At 32.6% G+C, this 14,702-nt stretch overlaps 1 long non-coding RNA gene across 1 annotated transcript in view; it reads left to right on the forward strand.

Annotated features, from left to right (window-relative positions):
- The window catches only part of LOC127737672 (uncharacterized), a 139,422-nt gene extending 125,675 nt beyond the window's left edge, over positions 1-13,747 (forward strand). Inside the window, exons 2-3 of the long non-coding RNA XR_007999740.1 lie at positions 12,297-12,920; positions 13,569-13,747. This is a non-coding gene — a long non-coding RNA (uncharacterized LOC127737672). The remainder of the gene's footprint in view (positions 1-12,296; positions 12,921-13,568) is intronic.
- Positions 13,748-14,702: the final 955 nt, after the last annotated feature.

The raw sequence follows: 14,702 nt of genomic DNA on the forward strand, positions 1-14,702 counted from the left end.
ATGAACACGGAAAAGGAGGAAGCACCCAGAAGTAGACAGTATATTTTCAAAAGGCCTTTGAAAAAGAAAGAATCTAAAAGTACAGTTGGTAAGAATTTATTTACCTCTGCAGCTTTTGAAATGGATACAAAAAATGGGGAAAAGGAAGAATGCAAATCAAACAGCATTGAATCAGAAATAAACAATAGACAAAAACAGAAAATTCAAGTATCACCCCAGAAGTCCAATTCATCATTGTCTAAATCTGATGAAAAAAGAAAAGCAAGAAGCAGCTTCGGTAGAAAAGTGGAAAAATCTACATCCAGCTATATGGAAGTAACTAGTAATCATGTAGATGACACTGAAATTCATAAAGAGAGCATCGAGGAAAATAATGAATTAAAGAAAACAAATAATAAGATTGTAGCTTCGGGCAGTCAGAACATGTCTGAGGTGGATAAGAATAATAAAAGTCAAACAACATCATGTATTCCTGTAATTCTGCCTGTTATAAAGGATGGAAAGATAGAATCACTTCTTAGATTTGATCCAATGACAAAAAGTCACGAAATTTCTGATAGGTTGTCTTTTTCCAATGTTCCTAGCTCAGTTAAAGTGGACCAATCTAGATTGCCAGCAGCTCTCAGTCATGGCACACACATATCAAATATTTTTGGTAAGATGGACAGGTCTAAGAAGGAAACTGGTTTTTATGCTAATGATTTAATAGGACAAAAATTATCTGCACACATACAAACTCCTAGTAAAACTTCAGAAGCACAAACCTTAATCCAAAATGCAGGAGTGTTTAATAAGAGTAGTTTGACAAATTTAACAGCTAACAGTAAATTGTCAGAGTTGAAGAGTCCAATTTTACTTCCTATAATGAATCAAGGAAACATTCAATCTGTCCTCAGTTACTGCCCTTTTAAGACTGAAATCATTGATATGGGAACTCAAGCCACACCATCTTCGTCATCAACTAACTGTACTGACCCATTAAAAATGTCGACAAATTCTGTTACATCAACAATTCTAAGTTCAACTATCAATACAAACCAAACAACTTTAGCATCTCAGTCTTCATTTGTGAGTACAGACCAATCTACAAAGCCAATAGATTCTATTATAACGACATCTGAGTCTTCATTTGTCAGTACAGACCAGTCAACAAAGCCAATAGATTCTGTTAACTCAACAACTGTAGCTGTTGGTACTGACCAACAAGCAGAGTCAGCTGAATCTGCAGACAGAATTACAGGATTCATGAAGACAGAGGATCAACCTGATAAATCTTCCAATCAAAATGAAAATCAAGCTGGGTTTCACTGTATTGATGATCTGAAAGAGTTAAATCAAAATTCAGTAAGTCAGTCTGACAAAAATATTTTAGAAGCAAACAACACATCAAGTAATACATGTAATAGCGACTTTTCCTCAAAATTATCTGAAAAGTCTGTAACTGAAAGCATTGAACTTGATTTAGATAATGATTTGGATATATCTGATGGAAAAGAAAAATGCAGAAGTCTAAGAACTCGCAAACTAAATAGGAAATATACAACAGGTTTTGTTAGTGGAGAAAGAAAGAAGATTATATATAACACTGTAAAATTCAATTGGAATAAAAACCTTGATAGTTTGAGTAAGAAAGAAAATAGCATACACAGAAACCATCAAAAGGCTGTTCAGAAAGCTTTGGAAGAGAATTGCGGAAGCACATATACTGAATCAATTGTTAATATGAGTGAAAAAGAGTTAGAATCCATCAATCCAGATACAATTAATAATGCAAGTCAGACTGACAAAGAAATAGACATTAATAAATCTGAAGAAAACACAACACATTCTGGTACAATTAGGAAAAATGAACAGGCAGAGTCATTTACTAAAAGCATTTATAAGAAGAAAAAATGGGAAGGACATCAGGTTTTGGTAAATAAAAAGGAAAGAAATAAATTACATCGAAAAGGCAAGTTTACAACTGCTCCTGGGAATGACCTGAAACTTGATTCTGCAAATGCAACTAAAAAGGATATAAAAACTGATTGTTCATTATTTATTTGTGGCCATTGTAAAATTGGCTTTGAGAACTATCGCTATCTTATGGCCCACTTACCTTCTAAACATTCTGGCCAAGATGTTTTCATTTGTTTTCAATGTGGCCAAGGATACCTCTTTAATACACGTTCTTCCAAAGAAGAAATTAATCGTCACATGGAAGCACACAAAATAGATAATCAGGAGGTGTTGCCTTTCATTTGTAATGCATACAAATGTAGTCTTAAAGCATTTAAAAGTAAGAAGTTAAAAGAAATACATACAAAGATAAGCCATGACAAGAAAAGCTTGGGATACTTGAATTGTGATATATGTCATAAATTCAAAAATGGAAGTTCAGTCCCATCGTTCATTAAGCATTATAAAAGATGTCTTAAATCAAAATTTATTGACAATCAAAACATAAAAGACAAAAGTGAGGATGACAGACAAGAGCTTAATAGTGAGGAAAAGTCAGTTGATGGCATTCTTGTCAAGCAGGGAAATAACCTTGATAAACAGCCAGTAAATGATTGTAGTGTCAAGGAGGGACTATTTCTTGAAGAGCTGTCAGCAAATAATGATGTGAAACAGTCATCAGATTTTGATGAACAATGCATTGATATTGTAGGTGTCAAACAAGGGGAAAACCTTCAAGAAGAGCAGTCCTCAATTAAAAATAGACGGAAAAGCTCAAGAAACAAGAAATCAAATGCAAAATTTGCAGAAAGACCGTCAATTCAGTCAAAGAAATCTAAGAACAACATTGATGAGAATGTTAGATTATCAAAAAGTAGCAAGCCAAAAAATGGTGAAAATTCTTTGAAACCAGATTTGAAAGAGCTTTTTAGTACTGCTGATTTATACTCATTTGGAATGGATATTGATCAATCTGATGTAGGTGAAAAAGATGGTATTTATTGCTGTGACCTTTGTACTGCAAGGTTTAACAATTATGGTGATTTGTATATTCATTTGCATGAGCACAAATGGTCAGATGTAAAACATGCGCAGCCAGTTATCTGTCTTGTTTGTGGTAGAGGATCGAAACTGTCAAGATATCAAAAAGGCAGATTAAGTTCACCATGGTACGAACCTCACAAGAAGCATGAAAATCTGCAGTTGTTATACACATGCCAGATCTGTAATGAAAAATTTAATCGTCAAGAATTTTTAGATTTGCATATGAGGAAGCACTTTGGTCAGGAACTTTTTGTATGTACCTGTGGGAAAGACTTTCCTAATGGGGGCAGTTTTGTCATTCACATTAAAAGTAAAATATGTGTAATGTTGAATAACACAGAAGTGATTAAGATCTTGTCTGATAACATGGCAAAAGAGACAAATGAGAAAGAAGATGCTAAAAAAGACAATGATTCCTCAAACACTCAACCCTTTACGCTCTCTACTGAACTAGCTTTTCTAAATGCAAGAAAAAGTTATGATGCTAATATCAATGAAAAGAAAAACAATGAAAAAGATAAACTAATAGCTGCAGATAAAGAAGGAATTGATGTCAGTCATGTAAATGCTGAAAATAAACGTCAGATCAGCAAAAAACATAAAGAATTGTCTAAAGAGGAAAAGAAAAAAAAGTTTGCATTTAAAAGGGAAATGCAGAAGAAACGATTTAAGCTACTACAAAAAAAATTTGTTGATGCACGCAAAAAGCATGAAAAAGCAATTAAAGAATTAAATGGTGTCCATTGTAAAGTTTGCAAGCATTTCTTCAAATTTGATAAGAGTTCTTATTGGGCAGGTTATATGTGTGAACATGGCAGATCCTTTACATATCCAAATGCAGCAGTATGTCATCAGTGTGGCAAAATTTTCAAACAGAAAGATTGTCTTAAAGTACATATTAAAAGAATGCATTCAGAGAGATTACGTAAATGTTATATTTGTAATACACCATTTTCCATTGAAATAGCATTGCATCAACACCTGTTGAAAATACATAACATTCGTCACACGAATGAAATGACAAATAAATCTTCTTTAATTGAAGATCATAATTACACAGAAATAGAAAAAAATGGTCAGAAAGCTCCAGAGAACATAAAATATATTGATGTCATATCAACTGATATTGTTGAAGGTTCAAAGGCAGAGGATTATATTATGAAAATAGGAGACAAAAGATGTGCTTGCAAACTTTGTGGGAAGGTTATAAATCGATTAAAGGATTGCAGAAAACATGTTAATAGACATATGACCGAAAAAAAACTTGCATGTCCCATATGTTTCAAAACTTTTGCATTTCAAACAGATTTGGATTTTCATAAAAGGGATACACATGATTCTGCAAAGAGGACATGCGAGTTTTGTGGTAAAGTGTTGACAAGGCGAGGATATCAAATGCACATTGAAAGTCTACATAAAGATGTATATGTACGTGAAAAAAAGATAAAATGTGCAATATGTGAGATGTCTTTTGCATACTTTAAAGACATGGTGCAGCACAGAAAAGTTTATCATGGGAATAAATATAAATGTAATATCTGTGGTCAGACATTCTCAGAGTCACGAAGTCACAGAAGACACAAAGAGAAGAAACATGGTATAATTGTTCCACTCAATACAAGGTATCTCTCAGATAAAAATAAAAATCCTGAAATGTCAAAGACAAATAAAGAGGAAATAAATAGATCAAAGGTTATAGGTTCAAAACATATTAGAGCCAATCAGTCAAAAAAACAAATTAAGGAAACTTTGGAAGCTGTTAGCTTTTTACAAAGTTTAATGAATTCGTCACCAGGGAAAGATCCAATAATTGAGCCAACTTCAAATAAACCATCTTTATCTTGCAAAGATACTATAACACAGTTGTCTAGGAGAATTCAGTCGGAAAGTGCAGGACAAAAAAGATCTAAATTACCAGCAGTTCCTATGAGGAATCAATTTGAGTCTCAAAACAAATCATTAGGACCAAATCAAACAGCATTATCATATGCCACCCCAGCACAGTCTTCTCATTCTATAATTAACTCTTTCACAACCTGTACAGATACAAACAATATGAATACAAGTATTGTACCTACAAAATCAAAACCTGTTGAAAAATATGATGATGAAACAGGACAAGTGCTATTAACAAGTCACAGAGATGGTGGTGCTATCCTTCAAGATTTGAATAGAGATCAAGACAGCATGTCTGTTATTGAAGAAAATACTGTATACAGCTCAGCTAAAGCTAATGAAGTTACATCAGATGAGTTTTTTATCTGTGATTTATGTGGGTCAATATGTGCTGATAGAACAAATCTGAATTCACATTATAAAAGAGTCCATAAAAAAGACACAAGGCAGTACCGTTGTAATTTCTGTGGTGTCATTGTAGAGAATGTAAACAAAGCAGCTAAACATAAAAGAAAATTTCATAAGAAAATAAAATACATTTCGTTTTGCTTTACACCAGTTATAGATTCAACAAACCTGGAAAACAAATCGGATATTGACGTAATGCCAGACATACATCATTCCATGGAAGAGAATTATACCAGGAAAAGAAAGCAAACACCTACTGTAGATGGCTCATGTAAATTTACCAAAATGGCAAACCCATTGGTTATGGAGGGTGAGCAGGATTGTAATCAAGAAAACCCATTGGTTTTGGAGGATGAGCAGGATGGTCAGGAAAACCAGTTGGTTATGGAGGGTGTGCAGGATGGTCAGGAAACCCCATGTGACATGGAGGGTGAACAGGATGGTCAGGAAACCACATGTGACATGGAGGGGGAACAGAATGGTCATCAAGAACATAATGATATTGAGGAACATGAGCCTGACTTTGATGATGATGATATTTATGAAGAAAATGAATTAAATAGTGATATGATGAACGATTCCAAAAAGAGTACCATTGGTAAGGATACTGCTCCAAGCATCATGGAAATTTCTAATTGGGTACAATCAATCAAGGATGGACAGCTAACTAATATTGTACCCAATGTTTTGATTGAAGAGATAATTGTTCATGATCACGATTATACTGAGAGAAAAATATCTGAAGAAATTCAGCAAAATCAGTTCTTATATACTGCAACTAGATTAGATAATCTTGACGATTCAGAGAGAAAAAGTCAGGTTATTGAAAGTTTACAGAAAAATGTTGAAAAGGAAACCAGTTTCTTTGATAAGGAGAAAGATATATCCAGTTTGAATTATGATATACAATTGGATACAATGGAAAGGAAAATCCGTTTAACTCCATTCAAAGAAAGAACAGCCCAAAATGACAAAATAAACAAAGTTCAAAACAACAGAATAAACATAGATCAAAGTAACAGAATAGAAACAGTTCAAAGTAATAGAATAGATGCAGTTGAAATCAAAAGAGAAGGTGATGAAATAAATGTCAGTCAAACTCCTAGTAAAGAAGATAAATGGATCACATCTAAGCCAGTGATTATACTAGACGAGAAAAATGCAATCGGAACAGATCGAGTGATAGAAGGCATTTCTAGAAACAATGACAATCAGCAAGAGGAATGTTATTTTAAATTTGGGAAAAATAAACTCATAACACATACTGTGATTGACACAGAAAAAAATGAAAACAAAAACATAAACAGAGTTGTAAATGTTCCACAGAAATTATCAAAGCCATATGCAGCCAATATCCGAATTCCCGATTATTATGGACCAATATATAATACTGTTGTAAACTTACCAGAAGGTATTGATGATGTTAATTTACGTGTAGTCAATATGGACAAAGATGATCAAGATGTTTATCTTTTCTTTACAGTCGGAGGAGAAAAATAGGTCGTAGTTGAAGAATGATATTTTCTTTAAATTATATAAAATAGCATTGATAAAATCCTGCCAGATAAGTTCTCACTGCAGAAGATGGATATTTAAAATTTTTTAGGATTTTTCTTTTTTCTCTAAAACTTATATGTGATAATGAATTGTAACTCCCACAGCATATGAAGCAAGTTATGTCCCAATTACTGCAAAGACTGTGGGACCAATTGACAAAGTGTCGAGGATAAGCTTTATTTAACCCTTACTAATTTTCAGGTTTGACTTATTTGCATTTTGGAATTACTTTTGATCATATATATCAATCTGCAATTTTCTATTTACTGATAACTGTGACCCTACTGTATAAGCAGTTCTTTCCAGCATGGGAGATAATTTGCTTCAAAGAGTAGATAAAGCAGTCAGCATTTTCATACTTTTGATTGTTTGTAAGAGAGTTACAATGACAGTTTATTGCATGATTTGTGGAATTCTAAAATTTGTAAATCTACAGGGTTTTTTTTAATGATTTTACATGGTCAAGTCATTGAAAGTACATTTTATATAATCCATATGTTCTTTTAAAAAAAAAACAATTGAAAACAAAGCTGACTACTTCATAATGAAGGACTTTAAATCACAATTTAGCTCAAATTTGAATTTTTTTTTTATCAATAAAACATATTTTGAAAAGCACCTTTAATTTAAGAAAAGGAATACTAGTATTGGAAAAAGCTTAAAAAAGTACAAATTATATCTCTTTTTCTTGATAATTTTTTTTTAAAAAAAACTTTCTGAGTACATATTTTAGAAGCACATAGAATTTTTCCATTTACTACATATATCATATATCTATTCTTAACTTGTAGCTTAATGGCATATTTCAAGGAAGATATATATTAACAAGCATGTGTATTAATGCATTATCAGAGTACAACCTAAAAAGCAATTTTCAAAAGGAATGGATACTACATACTAAATGCTGTCATTACCTCATATATCTGTAGATCATATTTTTTTGAGGTTTAGAGAGGGCGGCTGTTTATTATTTTTTTTTATACACTTCTTTTACATCTCGTTTTTGAAAGCAGGTGAATATACAAAAAGGTTTTGGTTTCTTTTCTTTCTTTGATAACATCCAATGAATAACAGTAATTTTTTTATAACATTGTGTGGTTCAATTGGAAAGCCTGCATTAGGATGGTACATTAGGCATATAGTGTAACCTTGGTCAGTGCCAAAAAGATAGATCGGATTTTCAACATTTAAAAATAATTTTTGGCTTAAAAAACAGCATATTGGATAGGGAGCCTTCAATTCTGTATTCTTTTTTTTCTGCTTGATTAAATTGTAATTCAATGTTAACAAATGTGTTACATATCTCTGGTATAAAAGGATACAACTTGTCTTGTTACTGCATACACATCAAAGTCAATTACTAATTAGGCAGATTTTTTATGCATCTAAAATTTGATAATTCAGATTCTTTGCTTGATCAACAGCATACAGGTTAGTAAGATTTGAGAATACTCCAATGGTGGATGAATGCTTCTATTCAGACACAGTATTGTCAAAAATTAAACGGTGTAGGCACATTTGTGCTGTATGCTTGATAACAGATTTTGGTTTAATAGAGAGTTTAACAGTTTTCGTATTAAATTTATAGAAGAATTCAAAATTGTGTTTTTCAATCATTATTTTTTTCAAAAATGCATTTGACCAAATGATTAGATTTTATGCCTCATATGTGTTTGTGATAACCATTTTAAAAAACTTGTATATGTATTCTAAAAAAGAAAATTTAAGCAGCTAAATAAATGAATTCAAAAAAAATACTTTATTCAAATAATGGAAACAAAATAATATTTCGAATTGTTGAAATAAATGCAGAGTTCATTTTTTAGTTCAAGCTTTTAATAAGTGGAAGATTCAACTTAAAGCTAGTGTTTTATCAATATTTTATCCTAAATAAAAGAAAATAAGTTCTTATCATGATTAATTCACAATATGAAATGATTGTATTTTTACTGCCCAACATGCATGTATCTATTATACAATTGTACTGAAATCATTGGTTTTGATAATAATGCAGTGATATTATATAGAGGAAGAAATATTTATGCAATTGAAGAATTTTTTGGTGGCAGTCATTACCTGATAATTCTCATATGGATATTGTTGATACAAATATTCCCCCTTTTTTGCAGTTGACTAGGACGCAAATAATGTTAACTCTTTATTAATGAATTATGATACATGTAATATTTGTCTACGAAACTAATGTATATGAATGTAAATGATTTATAACTCACTTTTTCTTTGTTCAACTGTTGATAAATTGTTTTATGATTTATTATATTATATTATAAAGACCAAGCACTTTGTTTGTTGTTTTTGGGGTAAAGGTTGCAATAAAAAAATCTATTACACCTTGCTAGATTTTTCTATATTTAGGCTACAGCTCTTCTTAAATTTTGTGAGTACAAACATCACAGTGCAGTGAGGGAACTGTCTTTAGAGTCTGTTTATACCCATGTCAAACAGTTTATTAATAATATATCTTCAGATTTACAAAATGATGTATATCTGTATAACCATTATTGTCAATAAAACATTTTCATTCAAATTAGACACAAATTGCAGAAAGTAGTACATCTCGTATGAATCTATCTGTTCTTCCTACAATTATGGACAAAGGAGGATAACTCCAATTCAAAATATTGCCTTATTTTTTTCTTCTGATTATGTTTTATGTTCCAGTTCAATTCTCAGATATGCAGCTTACTAATGTCAAATAACTTAGTACATGTATAAACAATATTTTATTCAGAAAACCAATGCATACAGAGGTACAGCAATGCAATGCAAGGAATGACAAGCATGTGACTAGACATTAGATAAATTCCTTTCATACATAACTTGATGTCAAATGTGAGAAGTACATTCCTTTAATAAAAAATTTAGTCTCCCTGGTCTACATTTTTCAATTTATTTGATGTGTGAGATGTCAAGATGCTTAGCTATCTAGAGTAATAAATACTAGTAAAAAAATGGACCTAGAACAGTATAACTGCTTTCATAAAAAATTATGTTTGAATAAATTATCACATATACATGTAATAATAAGGATTCAGAAATAGCAAAGTTGCAATAACAAAAAGTCCCAAAAAAACATACATTCTAATATAAGAGGAACATTTTCGTTTTTTGGCTCTGTACACATTACCTCAATAGGATATATCACCTATCATTTAATGTGACCATTGGGTTTAAGGTCCGTTTATTAAGTAAGTGACACAATTGTGTCTGGGCAATAGTTTATTTAGACACAGACTTGATATTAAGTGGAACATCGTCTCAAAACAATGTTGTGTACCATCGAGTTTGAACTTTACCTTTAACCCCAAGGTAAACTTTTTGGTATTTATGACATATAGTTCTTTTAAATTGGCACGTTGTTACATCACATCAAGAAGATGTTATGTTTACCAATGGATGTGACTTCTGTCCTTATAGTCAACAATTTTTTTGTTGATATGTTGATGACATGAACATATCTGGGTCTAAACTTTATTATCTTTTGACATAGGCTTTTTATATTTGTGTTGTTACATAGCCTTAAGATGAAACTTAAGTACCATTTGGTGTTTACTCTACATGTCCCTCAGACGGGGCTCACCTGACCTCGACCTAATTTCATCGATCAGCGATCAAAGTTAAAATTACGTGATTATGCCCGTTTCTCATATACTATAAGCAGTATGTCAACTATATGTGGTGTATGGAAGGATTGTAAGGGGTGCATGCAAGTCGGGCAGATTTGATCTGATCTTAACTTCATATGCATGGTTCATTTGTCAATGCAAGTTTTTTTGTGTTTTGGTCTGTTTTTCAAATACAATAAGCAACAGTCAACCATATCTGGTGTATGGAATGATTGTAAGGTATACATGTCTGTCTGGCAGGTATCATTTGTCCTTGACCGCATTTTCATGGTTCATTGGTCAATAGTAAGTTTCTGAAGTTTGGTCCTCTTCTCAGTTATTATAAGTGATAGTGATAGATCAACTATATTTGATGTATGTAATAATGGTAAGGTTTACATGTCTGTCTGGCAGGGTTCATCTGTCCTTGTCCTCGTTTTCAAGGTTCATTTGTCGATATTTAGTTTTCCATGTGAAGTCTGTTTCTAAGATATTAAAAGCAATAGGTCAAATATATGTTGTGCATCATCATGGAATAATTGTGTACATGCCTGTCTGGCATGTTTCATATGACATTGACCTCATTTTCATGGTTTATTTGTCAATGTTACACTTTCCTGGTTAAGTCTCTATTTGGTGCAAGGAATGATTGTCAAGTGTACATGTCTGTCTGTCGTGTATTGTCTGACCTTGGTCACATTTTAATGGTTCAATTGGGCAATGTTAAATTTTGACAGTTTGGGTCGTTTCTTTGATACTATTAACAAAAATTCAACTATATTTTGTGTATGGAATGGTTGTAAGGTGTAATTGTCTGTCTGCCATGGTTTATCTGACCTCAACCTTATTGTCGTCGATCATTGATAATGTAAATTGTATGTGATACTTGTAGTAAAACCCTATTGTTTTTGGCAGTGGCTATTTTGCCGGCTATGATTAAAATATCTCAATTCAAGCCGGCAAAATAGTCTTTTTCTATAGAAATTGCTATTTTACCTGCACTAGCAATAAAGTGAAATTGTTGCCGGCGCTGGAAAAATAGAAAATAAGTTATCATGTGCAAGAATATGTCACATTTCCAAGCGAGATAACCCAATCTGTTTAGATTGGACAGTAGATAATTAACGATAACTCTTAACTCCTTCCAATAGACGTCGTTGCATTTACTAATCTTGTTAAATACAACAGAGACATGCATGTCTCTGATAAAAATTAATTAGCGTCTTCACGGGAGTTATAAATTACGATACTTGAGTTAGTGGTCTTTAAAAGGGCTATGATATTGAGATCAAAACCGCGTCGAGATTATAAATCAATGTACGAAGGGGAAATTATTTTGAAAAATTAGGGAAAAAATCCATAATTTTTGTTAATTGATCTTGAATGACATTTTTTAACAAACACTCATAAAACGTATCTCATGAGTTTTGATGTTCATATATCTTAAAAAAATACCATCTAGGAGGTTATATGATATCCTTGTTACCCAGAAATTTAATATTTTCATTACAGAGACAAATATATGTCTCTGTTCATTAGCACTGACGACGAAATTGGTACCGAACCGTAGATTACGCATTTTAATCACTATTAGTAATGAAATTATATTTCATAATACCAGCTGCGTTTTTATACGACCGCAAAAAAAATTTTGTGGTCGTATATTGGTATGACGTTGGCGTCGTCGTCGTCGTCGTCATCGTCGTCGTCCGGCGTCGTCGTCGTCGTCGTCGCCCGAAGACACATTGGTTTTCGCACTCTAACTTTAGTTAAAGCGAATTGATCTCTATGACATTTTACCACAAGGTTCAATATCACAAAAGGAAGGTTGGGATTGATTTTGGGGGTTATGGTAGCAACAGTTAAGGAATTAGGGGCCAAAAAGGGGCCAAAAATAAGCATTTTTGTAACTTCCAGACATAACTTGTGTGTTAGTGTATGGATCTCTCTGACATTGTACCACAAGGTTCCATATCTCAAAAGGAATGCTTGGGTTGATTTTGGGGGTAATTGCCTCAAAATTTTAGGAATTAGGGGCTAAAAAAGGGGCAAAAAACAAGCATTTTTCTAGTTTCATGACAATAACTTGTGTGTAAGTGTATGGATCTTTCTGAAATTGTACTACAAGGTTCCATATCAGAAAGGGAAAGCTTGAATTGAGTTTGGGGGTAATTGCCCAAAACGTTTAGGAATAAGGGGTCAAAAGGGGGCCAAAAATAAGCATTTTTCTAGTTTCCAGACAATAACTTGTGTTCAAGTATATGGATCTCTCTGAAATAGTACTGCAAGGTACCATACCACTAAAGGAAAGGCTGGGATTGATTTTGGGGGTAATTGCCTCAAAATTGTAGGAATTAGGGTAAAAAAAGGGGCAAAAAACGAGCATTTTTCTAGTTTCAAGACAATAACTTGTGTGTAAGTGTATGGATCTTTATGAAATTGTACTACAAGGTTCCATATCACAAAGAGAAAGCTGGAATTGAGTTTGGGAGTAATTGCCCAAAAAGTTTAGGAATATGGGGCCAAAAGGGGGCCAAAAATAAGCAGTTTTCTAGTTTCCAGACAATAACTTGTGTTCAAGTGTATGGATCTCTCTGAAATTGTACTGCAAGGTACCATACCACAAAGGGAATGCTGGGATTGATTTTGGGGGTAATTGCCTCAAAATTTTAGGAATAAGGGGCCAAAAAACTGAAAAAAAACAAGCATTTTTCTAGTTTCAGGACAATAACTTGTGTGTAAGTGTATGGATCTTTATGAAATTGTACAACAAGGTTCCATATCACAAAGGGAAAGCTGGGTTTGAGTTTGGGGGTAATTGCCCTAAACGTTTAGGAATTTGGGGCCAAAAAGGGGGAAAAAAACAAGCATTTTTCTAGTTTCCAGACAATAACTTGTGTTCAAGTGTATGGATCTCTCTGAAATTGTACTGCAAGGTACCATACCACAAAGGGAATGCTGGGATTGATTTTGGGGGTAATTGCATCAAAATTTTAGGAATAAGGGGCCAAAAAGCTGAAAAAAAAACAAGCATTTTTCTAGTTTCAGGACAATAACTTGTGTGTAAGTGTATGGATCTTTATGAAATTGTACAACAAGGATCCATATCACAAAGGGAAAGCTGGGTTCGAGTTTGGGGGTAATTGCCCTAAACGTTTAGGAATTTGGGGCCAAAAAGGGAAAAAAAACAAGCATTTTTCTAGTTTCCAGACAATAACTTGTGTTCAAGTGTATGGATCTCTCTGAAATTGTACTGCAAGGCACCATACATTGTAACACAAAGGCTGGGATTGAGTTTGGGGTTGATGAATCATAAGGGGTTTAAAAAATTTGAGGGGGGATTTTTTTTTTCCTTTTTTTTTCTTTTAAATTTTCCATTTTAAATTGGTTATTTCTGATTTATATATAAAAACAAGTAATAATGATATGGTTTGAATAGGTAAATTAAAAAAAAAATAAGTTCTTGGACCACATTCATTCTGTGTCAGAAACATATCCTGTGTCAAATATTTAATCAGAATCCAAATTCAGTGCTGTATCAAGCTTGAATGTTGTGTCCATACTTGCCCCAACAGTTCAGGGTTCGACCTCTGCGGTCGTATCAAGCTGCGCCCAGCGGAGCATTTTATTATAAACATATAAACACCAGCAAACAGAAGTTTGTCCAGCTTTCTAACAATAGGCTATATATATTCATTCATTTCAGTACAATCATTCATTTATGCCTTGGACAAATAAGTTTGCTTTAAAATGATGCTATATATGTCTTTGAAGAAATAACTTACAAGCTAGATGTTTTTAATTTTTTAAATGTTTTATGTAAAAACGGCTAAACATATCTCAATCATCTTTAGTTAGGTAAGGCGTAAGCAGACAAAAAGGTTCAATAAATCAAATTTAGACAATTGGTGAAATTAAAGATATAAATTCTAAGACTAAATAATTGAAGAATAAGTCATTCAACAGTTAAAATATATTTTTATTGATATTGATAAGTAGAGCTCTCTCTCTGATTGATAAGTGAAGGTTTACCAATTGCAATAACTAAAGACATCATCATGAAGCGAGTTAGTTCGCAAGCGCTTTTATAGTGGGTCTCCCTTTTTATGTGTGTTTAGGAGTAATACTTATTTGAAAGTTTTCTTTCATATTTCAACTTATTTTCACTTATCTAAAATTTTGTAACTGCTATCAGTGCGATTTAATACTAACAGTATTTATATCTGATGCCCT

This window comes from Mytilus californianus, unplaced genomic scaffold (assembly GCF_021869535.1).
Source record: "Mytilus californianus isolate M0D057914Y unplaced genomic scaffold, xbMytCali1.0.p SCAF_4, whole genome shotgun sequence".
NCBI classification, from domain to species: domain Eukaryota; kingdom Metazoa; phylum Mollusca; class Bivalvia; order Mytilida; family Mytilidae; genus Mytilus; species Mytilus californianus.